The 21147-nt window shown below is 38.2% G+C and overlaps 1 non-coding gene across 1 annotated transcript; it reads left to right on the top strand.

The window, feature by feature from the left end:
• Positions 1-20855: 20855 nt before the first annotated feature.
• trnav-uac (transfer RNA valine (anticodon UAC)) lies at positions 20856-20928 on the top strand. The gene has a single exon. It is a non-coding gene; the product is annotated as a tRNA-Val (tRNA).
• The last annotated feature ends 219 nt before the right edge of the window (positions 20929-21147 follow it).

The raw sequence follows: 21147 nt of genomic DNA, 5'->3' as shown, positions 1-21147 counted from the left end.
GACAACTGAGACACAATTTATGCCGAACAGAATTTAAACAATGACATTAGTGACAATCACGTGATAAAACGATGCAACAGTTCAGAATCCACAAACACATTTTTCCAGAAAGCTGCCTCTCTAAACTTTGTTTTGACTAAATCATAAAATCCAGGTGGCTAGCAGAAGTGGGCTGGAAGACAAAGAGTCTCTGGAGATGAAACTTAAGAATCCAAAGGTTGGTTCAAGATACACTGCAGTGCATTTTTAGTTAGTTTTTGCATTAATCAGCTAGATAGATAATGTGTGGTCACCTAGATTTGCAAACCCACCCGCTGTAGCCACTGACCCATCTCCCCTTTGAAAATTGTAAGCCGTCCACCTCCCAGATTCTCCTCCTCACTTTGCTGCTCCTGTCTTTGATATAGGAGGTTTAAAGATCATACAGCCTGTGTAAAAAAAAAAGAGAGCCAATCTGTCCCGACACTGAGGTCGATGTTGTCCTGGACTTAGAAGTGCTTGACTCAGACTTGTCCTTTCGACAGAGGTTCCACCAGGATGTGTTGCAGCAGGACTGCAAATAACCAAAGCTGTTTAATCACGGATTGATAAGAACAATAGTTACTCGGGGAAACCTGACTAACACACATTTACCGCCCAGACAAGCAACCTCCGCAACGTCATTCTTTGTCACACTGTTTGCTTTGGGTCCAACTGTTTCTTAAACATACCATGCATCACTCACCCTTAGACATAGAGACCCACGAAGAGAGTCTACACTTGACTAAGAAGCATAAAAAAACTTTGATTTCGCTTCCATGACTTCTGACCCTCATCTTCAAACAGACCCTCTCTTTACTTTCTCATACGTCCTATTTAAAGTTACAGCAATGCAGGCTTGAGTTTGCACAGAAACCCCACCCCACCCGCTTCTCCTTCCTTCCCAGGGACTCATTATTTCAACACAACCCAGGAGGCTGGATGTATAAACATATATATATATATATTTGTGAGCGAGAGCCACACCCCGCAGCTGTGCACCTGGAACTGCTCCCATTCCAACATGGCAGTGAACCCACACACCTGTTCGCACCTGAGGCTTGTGCCTCTGGTCTGCCACCTCTCCGCCTCCTTTTGTTGCGTCCATCAACTCCTGAGACTGACAAGAGCTGAAAAGGCAGGGGGTTGGGAGGGAAAAAAACCCAAGGTGTCAGGACTCTTCATGCCTCATCAGAGTAATGTCAGGTATGTTGAAGTCAGGGCAATGTTAAACAAACAATTTCTAAAGGTTTCCCTTTGCGTTTTGATTGAATATTTGCCGTATTTTTCACTTCACTGTGCAGCCTCACTCATCCAGTTAAACAAGCACCAAACGCGGCATGGTGTCGGGGAAAGAGTGAGAGAACGATTCACCGGCTTTAAAAGCAGCAAAGAGTTGATCGTCTATAAAATAAAGTCTTTCAAAGTACCAACATGTTCATTTTGCAGTATTGTTTTTTTGCAACTAGATATGCAAGTCAAACATATTCAAAAGCCCTTTTTAAGAATTTGGCATAATTTTAATCATTCAAACACCAGTACCAAAACAATATCTGCCTCTATAAATTATCTATATTCACTTCTCTTTAGATTCAAACATTGGGTTTGGAACCTAAACACCTGAATCGGAGCTTCTGTAGAAATGAAAAGGCAGCAGAAAACTCTACGCTTTCACAATAATGGAAATGTTTCAGAAAACAAAATAATACAGGTCACTGGTTTAAAAAAAATGTAATATTGTTGAATTAGTTTATGAAGTAGATTATCAAATGATTGATTCTCAAAATATTCCCCATACAACATTTTCAGCAAGAAATAAATAGCAACCAGATACAAATATAGCAATCATCATAAAAGTATTAAAATATTTTTAAAGAGGCAATCCATGTGCATTGCCTATTACTGCAAAATGTGAACAGTTTCATGGCCGCCTGCTGTGAAATCCATCTGAGCACCTGTTGGTATCACATGTGTGTCAGTTTACCAAAATGGCACCAGCATTCTTTGCTAATGACTTTCCCTGCCCAAACATACTAGGGAGAAGCTCCGTGTCCAACGTTTGCTGCTCTCCTTCATGCTTGCCGACAAGTTTTCTCTGAAACCATCTGTTGTTCTTCCTCTTTGGTTTTTGTTTTACTTTACCTGTAGAGACTAAGACCGGGAGATCATTGGAACATATAAATACCACAAAGAAAACAAGAGATAAGTCTAAAACAACTTGTCAAAAGCCTCATTAGAGTGAGATAGTTGGTGTATGTTTCCTGTACTTGCTTGAATTAACACCAACAGTTTGTTGTATTTGAACCATGTTAGCTCATGGTTGAAATCTTTAAGCGCACACATTTTTTCCCCCCTTCTTTCTCAGTATAGGACTAAAGGTGTCCATCTTTGTGTTGTCACATAAGCAGCTGAATATGGCACAGCATACATGATCTTTGAATGGTAGCCCAACAATGTTGCTAATATATATATATATATATATATATATATATATATATATATATATATAAAAACATCCACATGGTTCCATAGCTCATAACACTTATACGCTGCTGTTATTATTAGGTCAAAGTAATCACAAGACATGAAAAAAGCAATTAAACCAAAATATTGCTGTAATTTTGCCCATTATATGAGGGGGAGAAAAATCAACATTTATATTTCAGAAATGAAAGGAACGTTACAAAAGATTTGTTTTAATATACCTAAATAAAATGTATAAAATGTATTTTTTAAATAAAAAGTTGCATCATTTTAAAAGAAGGAAAGAACGATAGGACAGGAAATGCTCTAAATATTTGCAGGAACTATGTGTTCCTTTTTCTGTTTAACACACATTATTTATTCCTGTGAGTAGATTTTAAACATTTTTGTCCACGCCTAAATCATCAGTAATACTGCTGACTCATTTATTACATAGACTGACACAAAAAGAAAACATTAAAGTCAACCTCAGATTGTATACAAGATGAATCCTCACAGACTATAAAAGAGGTAAAAATATATAAAATACTCGTGATAAAACCAGTTTCAGTAACAGAAGACAGCTCAAGTGCTCTGTCTTCTGGTTCTTCTCCAGTTAGCGTTTGTGACGCAAGACCACACAGACAACTCTTTCACTCTTGCAAAATCAGATTTTGTTTTTTTGTTCCAAAACTAAGAACTGAAATACATAATGTGGAGCTGACTCAGCTGCTGTCAAGATGTTTGCAACATAGCAACACAATAAAAGAACAAAATCTATCCCAGCCCTTTTAATGAAGCTTTTGTGCATCTAGAACTGGACAGTAATATATGAGTGCAAATTCAGTTCAATTCAAAATGACTTTGTTAATCCCACAGGGAAATTAAATTAATAAATACGTTAAGTTAATCACTAAATGTATTATTTCACTAATAACTAGACATTTTTCACATGTAGTAAGTGAAATAATTTGCCAGTACTTTTCATCAATATTAAAGAAATATTGGCTAAAAGAAGTTCCTACCTCTTGCTGAAAAGTTACTTGTAAGTTAGTTTTGTCTTGTTTCAAGTGTATTAAGATATTTGCCCTAAAAACTAGACAAAAACACCATTTTCTCAATGTATTTAGAAGCAGAACTAAGTCTTGATTTCATTAATTACCAACACCAGGACATGTAAGAATTTTGTCCATACTTTTAATTTTATTTTTGAGAAATCCATGATTTTTTTTTTTTTTGCTTTTCTTTTTTAAATTTCTGATAAATTACTAAAATAGAACGATGAAGTGATGCTGTTCCACCTGCAATACATACACACGATTCAGAACAGCGACACAACATGCATGCTTCAAACACGCGACATGACTTGTTGGTCCACAAAATACCCTGAATTTCCTCATGTTTAGACCAAAGGAATATCTTTTTCTAATACATCAGCCTATATGGAAAGATGCTGTGACAAAAACTTGAGCCTCAGTCAATACTCAAACCATAAATCACCAGTGTCAGGAGCAGAATGGAGCTTGCCGTCTCTGTACTGTTTACATTTTGGAATAAAGCTCAAGTCTGCAAATCTAATCAGCAGCAGTAAAACGGTTAAGTGTAAAAAGGGGAAAGTCGTAGTGGAGAGGAAGACAGCAATGCTGGTTGTGTTAGTCATAATGGCAACCAAATCTCCAGCAGCCTATCGTATTCTGTGGGCAAAAGTAAAACTTTCAGTCTAAGCCACGTGTGTCAAACTCAAGGCCCCGGCAAATCCAGTCGGCTATAACTTTTTATGTAGCCATCTAGACTCCAGTGGGATGCATAAATAGGACCTTCAAGATAATAGTTGTGCTTAAATGCGATTTTTATCAATCAAATCAAAGCTTTTTTTTCACTGTATAGTGAATACCTAATTATGAAACAATGTTTAACTTTAAGAAGTACTTATCGAATGCAGAACAAGACATGCATTCATATTTTAGCAGTTTATTTGTGGGTAAGTTTAGCAGTACATTCTGCCTTTTGAGTTCATTTGTGAACTTTGATGTGGCCCCAAATGAAAATGTGTTTGACACCCCTGGTTTAAGCTGTTGAATAGCACAGAATGTTGCAGTATAATAATAGATATCTAAAATCACACATATGAAAACATTTGACTGTGTGTGACACAAGCAATATGGAGACTCTGAAGCAGCGATGCAACATGCAGCTTTAGCAGCAAAACCTCGCAATCTGTAAGAAAGGGGGCCGTAGCAAAGAGCCCTGACCTTTGACTCTCCACAAAGAAGTCCCCAGACTGTGGACCTATTGAGCTGAGGCTCTTCAGAGGTTTTATATAAAGAGCATTGCTAATGTGAGTGACACGCGCATCCCAACACAAATACTGATATCACCCAGGAAACTCTTTCTCTGTGGAGCTGCCAATATGCTGTCATTACTCTTCAGCTGGTCCACTGCATTCGCAGGCTTATTGTCAAGCAGCTTTGTTCTCATGTAAAACATGCGCCATATATTTCCTCACACGCACATATACACGCAGACTGTCATGTGCCCATCAGAACAGTGTGTAAATCCACTTCTTGGATTCGTTCCACAGAGAATATCTGCCTTTTGTTTATCATCTGTTTAACAGCGGCTGTTGGCTGGAACAGGGAATAATCTCTATCTTTTCCAAATGTCCCACCGGTTTGCATTCAAATATGGGATTGTAAGATAATAAATGCATGTGTGTATTCACGTGGTTCCATTTGAAAGGTAATGTTTTGCATGTTTCCAGTACTGTAAAATATCACCAAGTGAGTTCATATTTAACTTAAATGTAAAAATGTTTTTGTTTTTTTTTCCCCTCAGGTTTACTTTTATGGAGTTGTAAGACTCTGCAGTCTCAAATGTCGTAGAAATGTTTGTGGAAGACGCTCAACATGTTTAAAAAGGTTCATCTGCTTTTTGTGTTTGCTCAGCCTGTATTCACAGCTTTGATATGGATGCTGTTTTTATGATGCTTATCAGGTGTGACAGCTCTTTGTTGTGACGATCTTCATGCTTCACATTGTCTTGGAAATAATCTACCGCTAAGTTTAAAAAAAAATACAGTAATCGTGAGGAAGATATCTTCCAAAAAAAATAAATAAGAGGGAACAATGTTCTAGTCTCACCTCTAGTGAATGGCTCGATTATAATCTCCCAAGAACGCGTTTCCGCACTTTCAGCCTTGACTGATGTTATTTCTTTGCTTGACTGGGAAGCCAGATGTGGGCTTGGTATAAACACCTTGACAGGCCTTTCTCTCTCTTTCACCGCAGGTGAGAAACAATAGTGGGCTCACTCTACAATGCACCTCTCCTCCGTGAGCCCCCGCCTTCCCACCTCCCTTAAACTGCAGCTATCTTTTCACCCGGTTCGGGGGGTCACGCTTTTCCCACCACAGAAACTCTGTTTCAGCTCATATACGTTGGATGGATTCTGGCCCTTTGAATGAGAACTGTTGCTTTCAGCGTGCATTCCTCTGGGTTTCTGTTCTTGCAGATGAGCAGTGAATACAAAATCAGCATCTAAATAAAACTCTCTCTTTTTTTTTTTTTTTTTTTTTTCCTGGCATATACTTACCAACCCCTCTTTGGTCCTCTTCGCTCAAAATACCCCGAGTTCCCCTCCCCCTGCTGCCAGTCTGTGAACTGAGGAATCCATAGGAGGTTTGTTTGAGATGGAAGCACAAGTGTGTGAACAGTGGACTGAGGGGGGTAGGAAAAAAAAAGTCCTTTCCTTAGACATGAATGGAGGCATTTCAAAAACCGGACATTTTTTCAGGAACTCTAAGCAATAGTCTTGGATGAACAAAACCCTGCAGGCTCTCAAGAGAAGCCAAACTTCATTAGTAGGCAGCTTGACGAAGCATCGCCAGTATAAAAAGATGGCCTTCTTTAAAGCTTCCCTGCCTCCTGTTGTTTTTATTGTGACAGATCAGAATAATAACTGTAACAACCACGTCATGCCATCATGCCATGTCTGGAGGGGAGATCAGCTGTTTCGCCCTTATATGCTCAAAGGTTAAAAACAGAAGTGGGTCACACACTGATACCTAACTCACTGAACTCTACGTACTAAGAGTCAGAGATGAATAACAGAGAAATATAATCAAAATAAAACAAACAGAAACACAAAAGCAGTTTGCAACAATTTCTTTTCCACAAGGAAAGGGTTAAATGGTCAAGAATACACACTTCTTTACATCCTTTGGATTTTTGGTTTAACTGAGTGCTAAGACAGTATTTCTAAGATCCAGTGTATTTATGTGACAACATTTTATAGTTCTCAGCTTTTGATCAACTGAAAGTGTGTTTTCACTGCAGAAACCTTCGGGTCAGTGAGCGACAGAGCCAAATCCACTTTCCACGGTAGGTAGATGGATATCCCAGAAACAGCCCTGGTAGGGAGGAAGTACTTTTTTCAAATAAACCTTAACCTGTTTATGCAATACTTCAGGTGGCCATTACAACTATATATGGTTTGTGCAAAGGGCAAAACTGATATTGTCTGTTCAAGTTCTTGAGCTACAATTTTCTAACCAGAACAATGTTGCTGCTGACAGGTCACCTAGCTCTGGTTCTGGGAATTGCTCCCTGCCTCTTTATGAGGTTACTGGTAAAAAGCTTTACGTATCCATGCATATAATTCACCAATGCTTGCATTTTGCAAATAAATATAAGCAATCCATTTTGTTTCATCAAACATTCCATCCCTATCTTCTGTTGCATTCCTCTCTCAAAACATGAATATTATGTAAATTTGACTTCCTTTTTTTAGCTTCATATCATGCTATAAAGTCATTTGGAATTTTTTCAAGAATGTCCGAGAAATCCTTGAATTTCACTTGGCAGCCAATTCAAGTTGACTTAACGGTTGCTCATGCAATGCGCCACCTATTTACCCAAAGCTCCACCTCGAAACTTCAGTCCCCAGCCAAGCTGCCGCCACACAGAGCACCCCTGACCTGCCCGTCCCCGACTCAGAACCCCCAGACCAGCAGCAACTAGCAAACACCTGGTGGAACTGAGCATCTGCGGAGCTCATCATACAAACTATGATGTAAACATCATCAATGGGCAGCATGGAGAAACACTGCAGTGATGACATGCTGATGACATGCTGAAGGGGGAGTACCAAAAAGGACAGGAGTCTTTTAAAGAGACAGAGGCCCAATTTCAAGGTGTCAGATATGGCTATGATGCAAAGTCAAATTTCTTTTAAAGTTGTTTTTGATATATAGAGAATTTTCATAACAACTGAAGGTAGCATGGTTACTTTCATTGTGACATAAAATGGAACTATATGTCCCTGAAAAATGCATCATAAGAAGAAGAATAGTATTCTTCTGGCCACACAATTGTGTTTTAACTAAGGATTTAGCACAACAAAACAGATCAAGGGATGACATTTGCACAGCCATTGCTGAAGCTGCATAATGAGATGGATCCAATAACACTTTGGTGAAGCCTATTCATAAGGTGAATTAATGCACAGACAGGAACACATGTGGGCGGTTTGATTTAACTGCAGACTCTTTTGGCTCAGCAGACATCTTGGGTTTTTACTTGCTGATCTTTACCTCTTCCTTTTTTCTTTTTTTCTTAACTCTAAACTTGTATGTTCAGGTCCTAATGGTGCAGGCATAATTTCAGTGCACCTTTTGTAAAATCTACCAGATATTGGATGAATTTGCAACTTTTAAATATAATCAAGAAACACATTTTAATTTGGTTCCAATGTATTACAAAAAAAAGTATATTGATGAGTTGTGAACCAATTAACCAATAAATACTTCAGTCTTAGTTCAATTTAATTGTACACTATTTTCTAAGGCTTTTTGCATTACATCCTAGTATAACAGATTATGATCCTGTTTGCCTTTATGAAAAGATAGAATGTTTATAAGTGATGCATGGTTACGATTAAAGGTCCAATGGGAGCTTGGTCTGATACAAAATGACGAAAAAATAGTGAAGGTAGTGACATGAATGTTTTCAGGTCAAATATAGATTTTTTTTTTAATGCAGAAGATATGCAGCATTTTGTCTTTTACCATGAATTGGGAGAACTTATTTTTTATATAATCTGAAGATAATTTAATTTTATTTTATTTTATTTGGACCATTATATCACTAAATGTAAATGTCTTTTAGCACAAAGTTACAACTTTAATTATTTATTGGTAAAAAACAACAACAAATTAATAAAAAAAAAAATACTATCAACCTAAATGATTAGCTTCATATTCCACGCATTCCATTTTTATAGTCTTTCACACTTGGCCATCTTGTTGTAATACATTACGGCTGAAAGCTGCGAGCTGATGGAACAAACAGCTTTTTGGGAGGTCTGTCACTTTAATTAACACTGAGGGTGAGCCTGACAGCTGTGATGGCAACAGACAGGCCAATCACAGGTGCTGCATGTGGCACAGAGAGCAATGTCAGCGAGTGTTTGACAGAGGAAGCCATGTGCAGAAATAAGTTGACAGGTGGCCTGATCCAACGTTCTGGTTGCCAAAATGAGTTTCCTTTTGGGATTGCTGTGGAAACAAGCCAGCGTTAATGAAAAAGGCAGCGTTTAAAAATGTTTCAGCCCACAGGAACATATCCAAAGGTTAGAGAAAGTAAAACTGGATATGTGTAGCCTGAAATATTTCTGAATTCAATAAGTGGGATGTTTTAGCAAAAGTATCCAACATGCAAGTAGTTTTACTTCTGAAAATTTTACATCATATGTTTTATCTGTTGAATAGGCTAAAGCTTGTCTAACCATCAAAAACAGCATGTGGATCAGCAGTGCAGCTTTCCAACCATCACCAACAAAGTGAGATTCTCTTTGTGCTGGTGGGTCGCAGTGAGATCTGCTCTAAATACCTCACAACCTCCAGGAAGCAGAAGCACACTCCCCCAGGTGCAACAACACAACTGTGTGACTCAGATGGCAGCGTGGAAACATGCAAGGAATTTCTTTTTTAAGGATTGGCCTTTTTTAAGCTTTCTTGGAGTCAGATGTCACACTTTGTATGCTTTTCACAACAGCATGGGAGGTAGATGCAGAGAAGTAGCTGTACAATAAGAACTGTGTGCGCAGAAGTACAGTGTTAAAGTGTAAAATCTGGGGTTTATTTTAGGGGGACAAAGACATTTGCTTTAAATTTGTGCTCCGGATTTGACCTAATGTTGGTTTTTCTTTCTAAGCACTGGAAAATGATAAACAGGTGGCCAACAAAGCCTTAAGAGGAAATCCTTATTTGAATCGCAGCAGTTATTAAGACCTATTTATTATCTTTTTTTTTTTAAATTCAGGGATTCCATTATAGAGGGAGCTTTATGCCTTTGGCAGATTTAGATTTAAAGTTTTTTTTGTTTGTTTTTTGTTTCAGTCTATCTGCAGCCATCATTGAACAAGAGGTAGAGTACACCCTGAACACGTTGCCAGTCAAATCTCAGGGCAAGAAAGTGGCACACACAACTGTACATCCACAAATTTATATCTATGAGTAATTTAGAGACACCAATTAACCTAACAGTCATGTTTTTGGACTGAGGCAGGAAGCCGAAGTACCAGCAGAAAACCCACGCAGAACCCACACCCTGAAACAAAACTGAAAATGAAAAGTCGTGAAACAGGTGCTGAATAACTGCTGGAGATTTGATTGATTGAGACAGAAAAGGAAAAATTAACAACTAAGTTCTATCCTGACCCAAACAATGCCTTCATGATTTCATGTTGAATAAAAAGTATGACCTGCCTGCAGCAGCTATGAATCAACCTTTACCTATTTTTTTTTTTGTCTTTTTCAAACTGTAGTGTCCACAGATAGGTCAAACAGAGGTTGGAAAGTTTTTGAAACATGCCTAAATATACAAACAAAAAAAAAACCTATTCATACAGCCATAGAAATAAAACACACAGTCCGTGTTTGCCTTGTGGGTGTGTTCTCATCCTCGCCAACATTAACCGTCCATTTCAGCATGCATCTTCTAAGTGTCAGCTAAGTTTTCTACAGTTTTGCAGCTCTGTGAGCAGCACAGCATGTCAGGGCCTGCTTCCTAAGCCCGCTGTTCTGACACACATAAAGGTGGTGCACATCCAGGCTTTGTGTCAAGGATTAGAGGAGCAGATACTCTGCAGCCACAAAGAGACACGCATCGAAACTTGCCGCTTCCGTTTTTCCCACATACCCTCACCGCTAAAGCGAACAGTGGATTCCTGACAGCGTGACACAGATATGCGGCGAAAGTATCAGCAGCCCCCAACCGGCTTGAAGACTCCAGCAACAGAGAGCAACATAAAAAATAGAGAGTGCTTTAAGAGATAATCTGCAGTATCAGGAAATAATTTAACTAGCTTGACATGTTGGAGAGTTTTAGCACAGTGCCGTGCGGCACAAAAGGCCTCCTCTCGTTTCTAGCTGGTTTTCTGACCAAAGAACAGCACGACCCATCAGGTCCAATTAGTGTTGCACACTTATGCTGCGACCCAGCAGTTCAGAATGCCAAACTGAGAGCAGCAGGGAAGGATTAAGGGCCTCTGAAGGAAGGCAGAATGAAGAAAAAAAAAATACTGTAGTGAGTTAAAAAGCTCTTTATTCAGAATCCGACCATCTTTTGGAACTGATTAGTGCTTTAGCCCCGCTCATTGTTTTCTCTGAGCTTTCATTTACTCGCTAAATAAACAGTTTTATGGAGGATGCTTTATCCTCTGCTTGATCATATATCAATCTCTGATGTGTGTTTGCAAGAAAAGCTTCAGAAAGTCGAACTTTGAAAGGACTTAAAACGCGGCATGAAAGTACTGATTAGGCAAGAGTTAAGACTATTGTCACTGCCTGCGTGACTGTCAATATAATGGATGATTTTTAATGTCTACACTAAATAAATCTTCCTCTCTGAAATGTTTGCTTTGCTCTCTTTTGTTCTATTAAAAGCAAGACTCCAACTGCATGGATGTCAGCAGGGCTGTTGGGCCTGTCTGTGCTCATCTCTGGATCCTTCAGTTCCCCTCTTTTCATGCACCCTTCATGCTTTCCATTTCTGTCTGTCTTCTGAGTCTGGTTTTATTTGAACCATTTGCCTGTGCAGATCCAGTTGGACGCCTGAGTTTTTTTTTTGTTTTTTTTTTTTAATTCAGGTCATTGTGTGTAGGGGGGGGGGGAATGTCTGACAGCTGCTTGTGAGAAACCAAGCAGCTTCAGTTCTTTGTCAGGCTGCTCCAATGTGGCAGAAGACTCTCGGGTGTAAAAAGTAGAATTAAGCTAATGAATAGAAAATACTTTGTGGAAAGTTTTTAGAGGGCAGGGAGAAAGAAAAAATAATCAATTATTAAAATAAAATGAACAACTCCGTCACAGTGTGTTGTAAGACACATGCACAGCCCCTTTAACTTTGGCACACTAAAATCTTTCACTATGCTAAAACTTCACTGTACTAACACAAAGTGGAATTTTCACAAATCTGAAATATGTACCAGGCTTATACATTCAGGCCTGATTAAATACTTTGTAGTATCAATAAACCTTTCACAACGATTACTGCTGCAAGTCTTTGCACATCCAGATGATTTTTTTTTTTTACCCATTTTAATTTGGAAAGTAGCTCAAACCCATCTGTACTGAATGGAGAGATAATCTAATATACAAATATATACTGAATCTAAATATTTTTATTGTAGATATGGCTGAATGTTTTAGGATCCATGTCCTGCTGGAAGGTGATCCTATGTCCCAAGTCTCAAGTCTCCCATCTTTCATAAGGAAATGCATCCTCTCATCATGATTCTGCCACCACCATGTTTCACAGTGTGAGTGGTGCATTCATGACAACTGTATTTTCCCACATGGCGTTTTACATACAGCTCTAAGCATTAAAGTTCTGTCTCATCTGACCAGAGCACTTTCTTCCACATTTTGTTTTGCACACCCTCCATGGGGCTTGTGCTTTCTTAAAATAAATTCCCACAGCATTGTTCTGCAACCACAGTGTTTCAGCAGAGAAGTGGTTTGTACCAGGTGTTACTGTTCCACAACACAAAACATTTGGCATCTGACCAAGACACTCGAGAGTCTTCTCCCACATGGTCTTGGGGAATTCCTCAAAGGGGATTTGTAGGATTTGGCCAGAAGCTGGAAGGAGAGCTCAAGGCTTCAGCTGGTGGCTTGATTTTTCTTTCTCCAGCAAGTGCAACATGCAGATAATGACTGTAGGGGAAATATTTACAAAAACTATCTGTAGAAGAAACACTCCCACAGTTTTCAAAGTAATAAAACTTTAACTTATGGCAAAATTTATAGGTGGCACTGGGCCTTAGGTTGTGTGATAAACACAGTCTCTCTACTAAAGGCTTTGGAAACAATCTGCTCTGGTGTGACAGAAACAGATGAAGGTACAATGAAAACAACACTGATAACCTTTCCTATTAAGATTGAGTGACCAACAGGTGATCAAAAATCATTATGGTCCTTGTAGAGTACAACACAAGCCAAGCAGCACTAGTTTGTTTGTTGCTACTTTTGCATAAAGGCCACATTGGTGCAACTAAAAGTTGTCTTTTTAACAGATGTCCCCCCCTGAACTGAGGGTTCTCTTTATTTATACTTAGATTAAACAAAACAGAGTAGAGGTTTTCTTTTACTTCCCAGGTGATTTTTAAACTCTCTGGTTGGTTATTATTTAGTGGAGGTAAAAGGGACTGGATGCAAATTCATGCCCTACATTTCAGATATTATTTCTAAATCTATACTGTGTAAAAAATGTTGTTGCATTCCTTTGTGCTGGTCTGTGACATAAAGCACAATAAATAAATTTCATTTTGTGGTTGTCAGAAAAAACAACAACATAAGAATATGAAGATGTTCGGTTTACACTTCTGCAAAGCGATGCAGGTGTTTTAATTTCAAGGTGAAATAAGTGAATGGTTTGTGTTATTCAGATAGCGCCTACATGCACATGGGCAAGTTTTGACAGAATCTCCTAGCAGATTTCTTGGCTCTGTGATCTGACAGAAATTGAGTTTCTTATCTAAAATGGCAGAGAGACGTCAGCGTTTCCCTGCATAGGCTGTGGCTTCTATAAATTTCATGTTCCGAGTCCATAAACACGCCATCAGGCAAGCTATCTTAAAAGATGCTTCAATTTGAAAACTTGCCAGTGTTTTCATTTATAATACTTATATATTTTTTGCTTAAGATTTTTTTTAAATATATGCCACCCAGCCTGCACTATTCAGCTCTCTGTTGCATGTCTCTTTAGATAAGACACACTGTGTTTTTTGGAGCTGATACCTCAGGATTTACTGCAAAGATTCAGCTCAGATTACAAGTTCAGATCACCTTACCATGGAAAACAAGAGTAACAGAAACTGGGAGGTAGACAAATATAATCCAACCATTTGTAAAACTCTCAGACTGCATTTTGAGCACTACGTCAAACAAAGATCTTTGCTTAACCTTAGCATTTTCCATTTTTATTTCTATTACAGATTAAGCTAACTGCATGAGCCTGCTGTGAACTTAAATATAGAACCTTCATGCTGTGAAGCAATAGTGCTAAAAACGGTGGCATTGTGTAGAACAGAACTAAACTTAAGAAATTAAATACATTATTATTCTTTAAAACACTCTTTTGACAGGACAGAGGTACACAATAATTTTAAAGTACTGTATTTTCCGCACTATAAGGCGCACCTAAACACCTTCAATTTCCTCAAAAGCCGACAGTGCGCCTTATAATCCGGTGCGCCTTATATATGGACCAATATTGAGCCACAACAGGTCTAGCAAAGGACTTTACCACAGGGGCCTTGTTTTATTGGCTAATGCCCATTTTACGTCACAGCGCAGCTACCACGTGCGTGACCGTCACACAAACACAAGCTACAGTAGTAAACACATGCTAATGTACATTGTGGACCATCAAAACCATGAATGTCGACTTACCCAGCCTTGCAAGAACAATAGGCATCAGTGATCTTGTCTACAGCTATATTTATGCTGAGGGTGTGAGGATCTGCTGTTTTCCTCATCTGTCAGTAGCTTTTAGCTGTGACGCGCACAATGTTGGAGGCATCCCCAAACACCTTGATGTCGTCCAAAAAAGATGACATGAACTTGTTGGTTCCCCTGTCCATTGTTGTGGCTGATATTTTGTGAAAATCTGGCAGAAATGCTACGCTAATTAACTCAGATCGAAATGAAAGACGTCATGTTTACACAGACATGCAGTAGGCTGTTTACATAGTTGGTCCACTACCTTAAGCAGCGCCAACTTCTTTTTCCCCCCTAGAAGAAGAAGTGCGCGGTGCATGCTGGGATAGTTGTCAGAACGCTGGTTTGTTAATAAAGTTTGATAACACATTTAAAGCCAGGGGGGGAGGGGCAGGGGAAGAGAGACAGAGACTGTGGGCAGTGTGTCGGTTGGTCTGTGTTACCCAGAAAGCAGTTGGGCACAATATCCCAACATCAACACCATGAGTGAAACAACGACTGGGCCAGCCTACTATATAAAGTACTCGGGGACCATTTCTTTATAAATGTGTATGTGTAATAATAGAGTATCAAGCGCCTTATAATGCAGTGCGCCTAATATATGAAAAAAGCCATTCATAGAAGGTGCGCCTTACAGTGCAGGAAATATATAGATATTTATTAAGGAGTAATTGGCACAAAGGGAATCAACTGTCTCGACAGAGGATTGCAAAACTGAGAGTAAATCAGAAAAATAAATTTTAAGTAGTGGGTTTAGTAGAACATTGATTACACTGATATGGAACAATAACTAAACACAAGTAACCACAAAAAAAAAAAACTGAGCTAAATAAGAACAAGCCAAATACTGGAATTAGAAACACAGATTGTAAAAAAATATTTTAACATCCATTGAGTTTACATGTGTTGTAAATAATTAGGTGAAAAGTGATGAAGACTTTTTAACTTCGCTTTTGTCAACACTGCAGTTTATTATGGCACCTTCCAAACATATAAACATTTTACTGGAGAGCCTTCATTATTGCGCATTATGATTGGTGATTATGCAGATTCTCTTTTACTTTTTCAGAAATTGTAAACCGTTTGGGAGATTTGATTGTGGATATTTATGTGCACATTCTTTAAGTTGCTCTGAATCTTTCACTTTGAACCTTTAACACCACTTCTCTTTGTTGCGTCTGGTTTTGAGTTCTTTGGTCGTCCCGTACCCCTATGAGTGTGTGCACCTTTTAATACGTTCAGGCTTCTGTTTACAATGCTAATGCCTGTCTTCAGTTTGCATCTGTCTGATTCCGTTGAAGGAACTGAATTAATGCTTCTTTTATTACCTCGGGCCTTTTTACAGCCTCCTTTGTCCCTCAGTTGGCTCTGGCTTGGCTTGGTTCTGAATAAATTTCTTTAGTCTCTATAGTCCATGCTTGCCCTGCCAGCTTTAAACAATTGCATCTCTTGCTCATCACTCCAAAGCAAATATTATTCACACTCAGCATCCATGTCACCACCTTCTGGCATCATCTTTTCTTTACCCTGTCATTGTTTCTCTCTCAGGCCTCTCTGAGGTGGACGATTGGCCACCGTGGGACACTGCCAGTGACCAATGTGAGAAATATTCTTTTTTGTGATCTTGCTTTCTCGTTTGCAATGATAAATTTACTGTCTCTTGCCTCCTGTCCTCTCTCCTCGTTTTGCTTATTGGTTCTCTAGATACAGTATGTTGCCAGTGTATTTTGCATGTGTCCATGTGGAAGAAGTTATTTGAAAATATCTTCAAATTTAAAAAGAAATCCAACTCAACCTTCCCTGTAAAACCACAAATGCTGCATCAATAAGTACAGTTGCAGTTCTTGCATGATGTCCCGTCTTTCTGCCACCCAACACACAACCAACCACACAACTCAGCAAAACCCATTTGTCAGTAAAAGCACTTTTATCTTCACAACTTCAGATATAAAATAGCTAAGCAGCCTGATAGCCAGATTCTCAACCTTTTTTAATAAAACTAAAAATCTAATTTTCAAGCATCTGTAAGCAATACAGAATACACCTGCACATTTTCGACCTGTCTATATAATGCGCAATTTTGTTTTTACTTTTATTTAAGGTGGTCCTAATGCCAAGAAAGCAATGAAAATGTTCTATTATAGAAGACGTGTTTCAGATTGGGTTCTAAAGAATCTCTTTTCTGAGCATTCTAATCATAACAGATACTGAAGATGGTCAAATTGTGTCTAGATTCCAGTAAAAATTTAGCACACAATCCTAATTAAACACCATCTTCAGCTTCACCAGTCACCCACAGGGTACAATGGTATTTTTTCTGCAACCCTTACACTGTGCACAACATAGAAGTGGAATGCAATCATGTTGACTAATATGCAAATAAGTAATCAAAAGGCTGTTTCTGGGGAAATCAACAGTTATTTTTACATTCTATTGATCCAACCACTCCGCCACCCCCCACCCTCTGCCACCCTGGGCAGAAAGCACAGGTTTAAGTCTCGCTTTTCCACCCAAGACAGCACAACCGAAGCAGAAAAATTAATGCCGAATTTGGCTGTGGGCCACCAGTACAAAATGATTTTGTGCTCGAAATGCTCGAATGCTCGAAATTTTGCAAAATTCAATGTTGTGTCACTTTCAAATGTGCATGACTACTTTTCTTTTTAGATGGATGGATGGATGGATGGATGGATGGATGGATGGATGGATGGATGGATGGATGGATGGATGGATGGATGGATGGATGGATGGATGGATGGATGGATGGATGGATGGATGGATGGATGGATGGATGGATGGATGGATGGATGGATGGATGGATGGATGGATGGATGGATGGATGGATGGATAATATAATCAGATTTAAAACTCCAAAATATGTTGATTATCGGTGTTTGTGAAAACACTGAAAGAGGAATGCTGAATATATTTGGTGATAATGCTGAAATTACTGTGCCATTTACTGAAAGTATTTTTGAAGCTTTCAGCCTTCGCCATTCAGCCTCTTTTATGTCATTAAGTTATCATCCTTTTCTAAAACAACATTCAAATTACATAAAATTGGGGTGTTTTATAATGCAATACCACTTACAATGTAACATAGAAAATAACATAAATGCCGGTCCAAATGTGTGAGAAGCTATTTTAAGACTCACCCCAGCTCCCCACACTCTCAGTAAAGCTGAAGTGAAATTTGGATGCTTCACTACAAAGTTTCTGGACTTTTTTTTGTTTTGTTTTTTGAATAAGTAATGACCTTTTGCTACCTTATACTATCAAGCATATTGACAATGGTCTAATGTTTCTCTTTAAGCCTTTAATTATAGACAACAACAAGAAGAAAAAAGTGTATTCTTCACTTTTACAACTTCTGAAAACATCCATTATGATACCTATTAGGATGAGGTTAGATATAAGGAGATGTCTGAGCTTGAATTAAAGTTACCGGTAGGAAAACCTCCATGCAAGTTGAGACAGAATAGATAAAGTAAATGTGGCCCAAAGGCACGAATGACTCAATTGCCATTTTGGCAGCAGTATATTGATTTTCTTTCTTTCTTTTTTATGAAATGAGCTCCCACTTTTTCTCTATGCTGTTTAGGAGAGATTCACTGTGTTTAAGGTGTGGTTTTAAAAATGTCAGTAACACATTAACAAGTATTCCATCATAGAGATTTTAAGCTCTGTTACATTATATTATCATAAATACATAAACTGGACATGTAATCTATCAGAAATTTGCTAGAAGGAATAGCTTTCCATTAAACAATATGTCTTATACATTCAAAGATGAATGGTTTTAGCATACTTCCCATGATTAGAATTTATTTGGAATAAATTAAATATCAATGTCACTAACACACATGTGTCAAACTCAAGGCCCACAGGCCACATGTGGCCCGCCATGTCATTTTATGTGGCCCCCCGCAGCATTTTATAGGCCGACATTGACTTACAATAGGTTTTGAGCACGAATTGACTACAAACTACATCTCCCACAATGCATTCCGATTGTTACCAGCTAACATTACGGCTTCTCGCCACTAGAGAGCAGCAGAGTCACCTCAAGCTGCTTATTGATTTTCCCAGTGAATAAAACTGAGACATCGACAAGCTAACATCAAAACGTCCAAGAAAAGAAAAATCGATTTTCAAGTAAGACTGTGAATGAAGATGTGTGTGAGTTGGTGTCAGGGCGGCAACAACCGACAACATAAAAAAAATCGGTCCTGTACTATTTTATCCGTGAAAATACAATCATATTAACATCGACTATTTAGTCGCATTTTATGCGGTTTAGTTAATATTCACCGTGAATCCAGATCCCATCACAAATTAAGCAGATAAATGCATCTAAATTTTTCTCGTAGTGACAAAAACCACCCCAATAACTTTTAATAAATTAAATTAAGCGACTTCACTTAAATTAGCATCACTTCACCCGCTGGGGTCTGAACGCACTTCCTCCTGGTTCCCATCTGCAGAAAAATCTGTGCTAATTCAATAGTCAGTTGGATCTGTCTGATCCAAACAGATCAACTGAACTCTGTGAGTGTTTTACCCTGCACAGTCCGGTGTACGCTTTTACCAGGATTATTTATTTATTTATTTATTTATTTTGCGTGGTACTCCGAAACGGACAGATGTTACGTCTGCAGCTCCTCCAGACCGCCGCTCTCCTGGGTAACGTGAACCCAGAAGGCTCCATTTGTTAAATCCGCTGAATGAGTTACTCCCAGCGGTTTCTAAGTCTTCGCAGCGGCGGAGCTGCGTCCGCAGTGGTTGAGCTGCGGACTCCGCATGTTACAGTCTAATTAACTTTTGCATCGTCATTTATTTCCTCCAGATAAACTACCAGCTCCTCAAATGGATTAACACAATGTTGCATTCTCTTTAGTTTTCTCTGGTCTGTAATGGAGACTTGAATTTAACACGCCATTTCAACCAAAGGTTTGTAATGCGCTTCCTAACCATTTTTTATTTGTAAGTATTGATTTTATTTTTTAGCCAAGCCTCTGTCTCTGCTAATGACATCTTCAATACATTTTTTGATCCCAGGCTTAGTTTATGGACTGAACAGACAGAAACAGTTACCATTATACATTTTGAACTGTTGATTTTATTTTTGAACCATTTTTTTAAATTGTAAAATGTTGATTTTATTTTTGAACCATTTTTTATTTTAAAGTGTTGATTTTATTTTTGAACCATTTTTTTAAATTGTAAAATGTTGATTTTATTTTTGAACCATTTTTTATTTTAAAGTGTTGATTTTATTTTTGAACCATTTTTTTAATTGTAAAGTGTTGATTTTATTTTTGAACCATTTTTTTAATTGTAAAGTGTTGATTTTATGTTTGAACCATTTTTTAATTTTAAAGTGTTGATTTTATTTTTGAACCATTTTTTAATTGTAAAGTGTTGATTTTATTTTTGAACCCTTATTTATTTTTGGAATGTTGATTTTAATTTTGAACCCTTATTTATTTTGAAGTGTTGATTGTCTGAGAGACCTTACACATGAATTGCCCCATATGGGGTTTGAACCGATGACCTCAGCATTACCAGCATAGTGCACTAACCTGCTGAGCTAACTCACCTACCTTACAAACTGTTGAGTTTCTATGGATTTAAGAATAACTTACATGATCTTACCACAATGGAGATTTGATAAAAGTGCTTATATTCCAATGTTTTTCAAAACAACATACATAATATTTTATTTTCCAGAGATTTTGTATTTTGAAGTGCTGATATTATTTTTGAACCATTTTTAATTTTCAAGTGATTGTATTTCAGAGATATTTTTTTTATTTAATGTCTTAATTTTATTTTTGAACCATCTTTTATTTGTAAGTATTGATTTTATTTTTTAGCCATTTAACCAATTCTCTGTAGAACCATTTGTCTCTGCTAATGACATCTTTAATAATTTTTTTTTATCCCAGGCTTAGTTTATGGACTGTAATGTGAAATTGGGCACAATTATAAGTCTGACAGTTTGTTCACCAAGTTAATGTGCTCTCTGAGAGGATCTGTAAGTATTTGACATTGTTCCATGCCCATTGTTGACATTAGTCTCTAACAAAATGTGGATCATCTACCAGGAACACTGCACAGAGCATGAGTTTCTGTAGTGTAGTGGGTATCACATTGGCTTTACTTGCAAAAGGTTTCTGGTTCGAAACCAGACAGAAACAGATTTTGCATGTTCTATTCATCACAGGTGTTTACTAAAGGTCAACAAGGGTTCTGTGGTGTCATGGTCTGTACTCAGAATCCAGGCATCTGAGTGCAAACCTCAGTTGAAGTTTTCATGTTGCATCTCACATCATCAACTTTGGAACCTCAAACTTAAACAAAGCAGACAAGTTCAGTTCCTGTAGTGTAGTGGTTATCACGTTTGCTTTACAAGCAAAAGGTCTCTGGTTCGAAACCAGACAGAAACAGTTTTTGTAGGTTATGCATCTCTTGGGGTGCAGTGAGACAACAAGAGCTTTCCTCTTTTGTGATGGTTCATTTGCCAATCGACTTCAATGTAGGCTTCTTTGAAATCGAAGCTACTTTACTTCAATTACCAATTGGCAGTTCTATGGCGTAATACACATGTGTCTAACTCTAGGCCCGCCGGCCACATGTGGCCCCCCAGCATTTTATAGGCCAATGAT

This window comes from Poecilia mexicana, unplaced genomic scaffold, assembly GCF_051168715.1.
Source record: "Poecilia mexicana isolate PSO_F unplaced genomic scaffold, ASM5116871v1 scaffold_6, whole genome shotgun sequence".
Classification (NCBI taxonomy): Eukaryota; Metazoa; Chordata; class Actinopteri; order Cyprinodontiformes; family Poeciliidae; genus Poecilia; species Poecilia mexicana.
The sequence above is the reverse complement of the archived record's forward strand: the minus strand, read 5'-3'. Positions and strand labels throughout refer to the sequence as shown.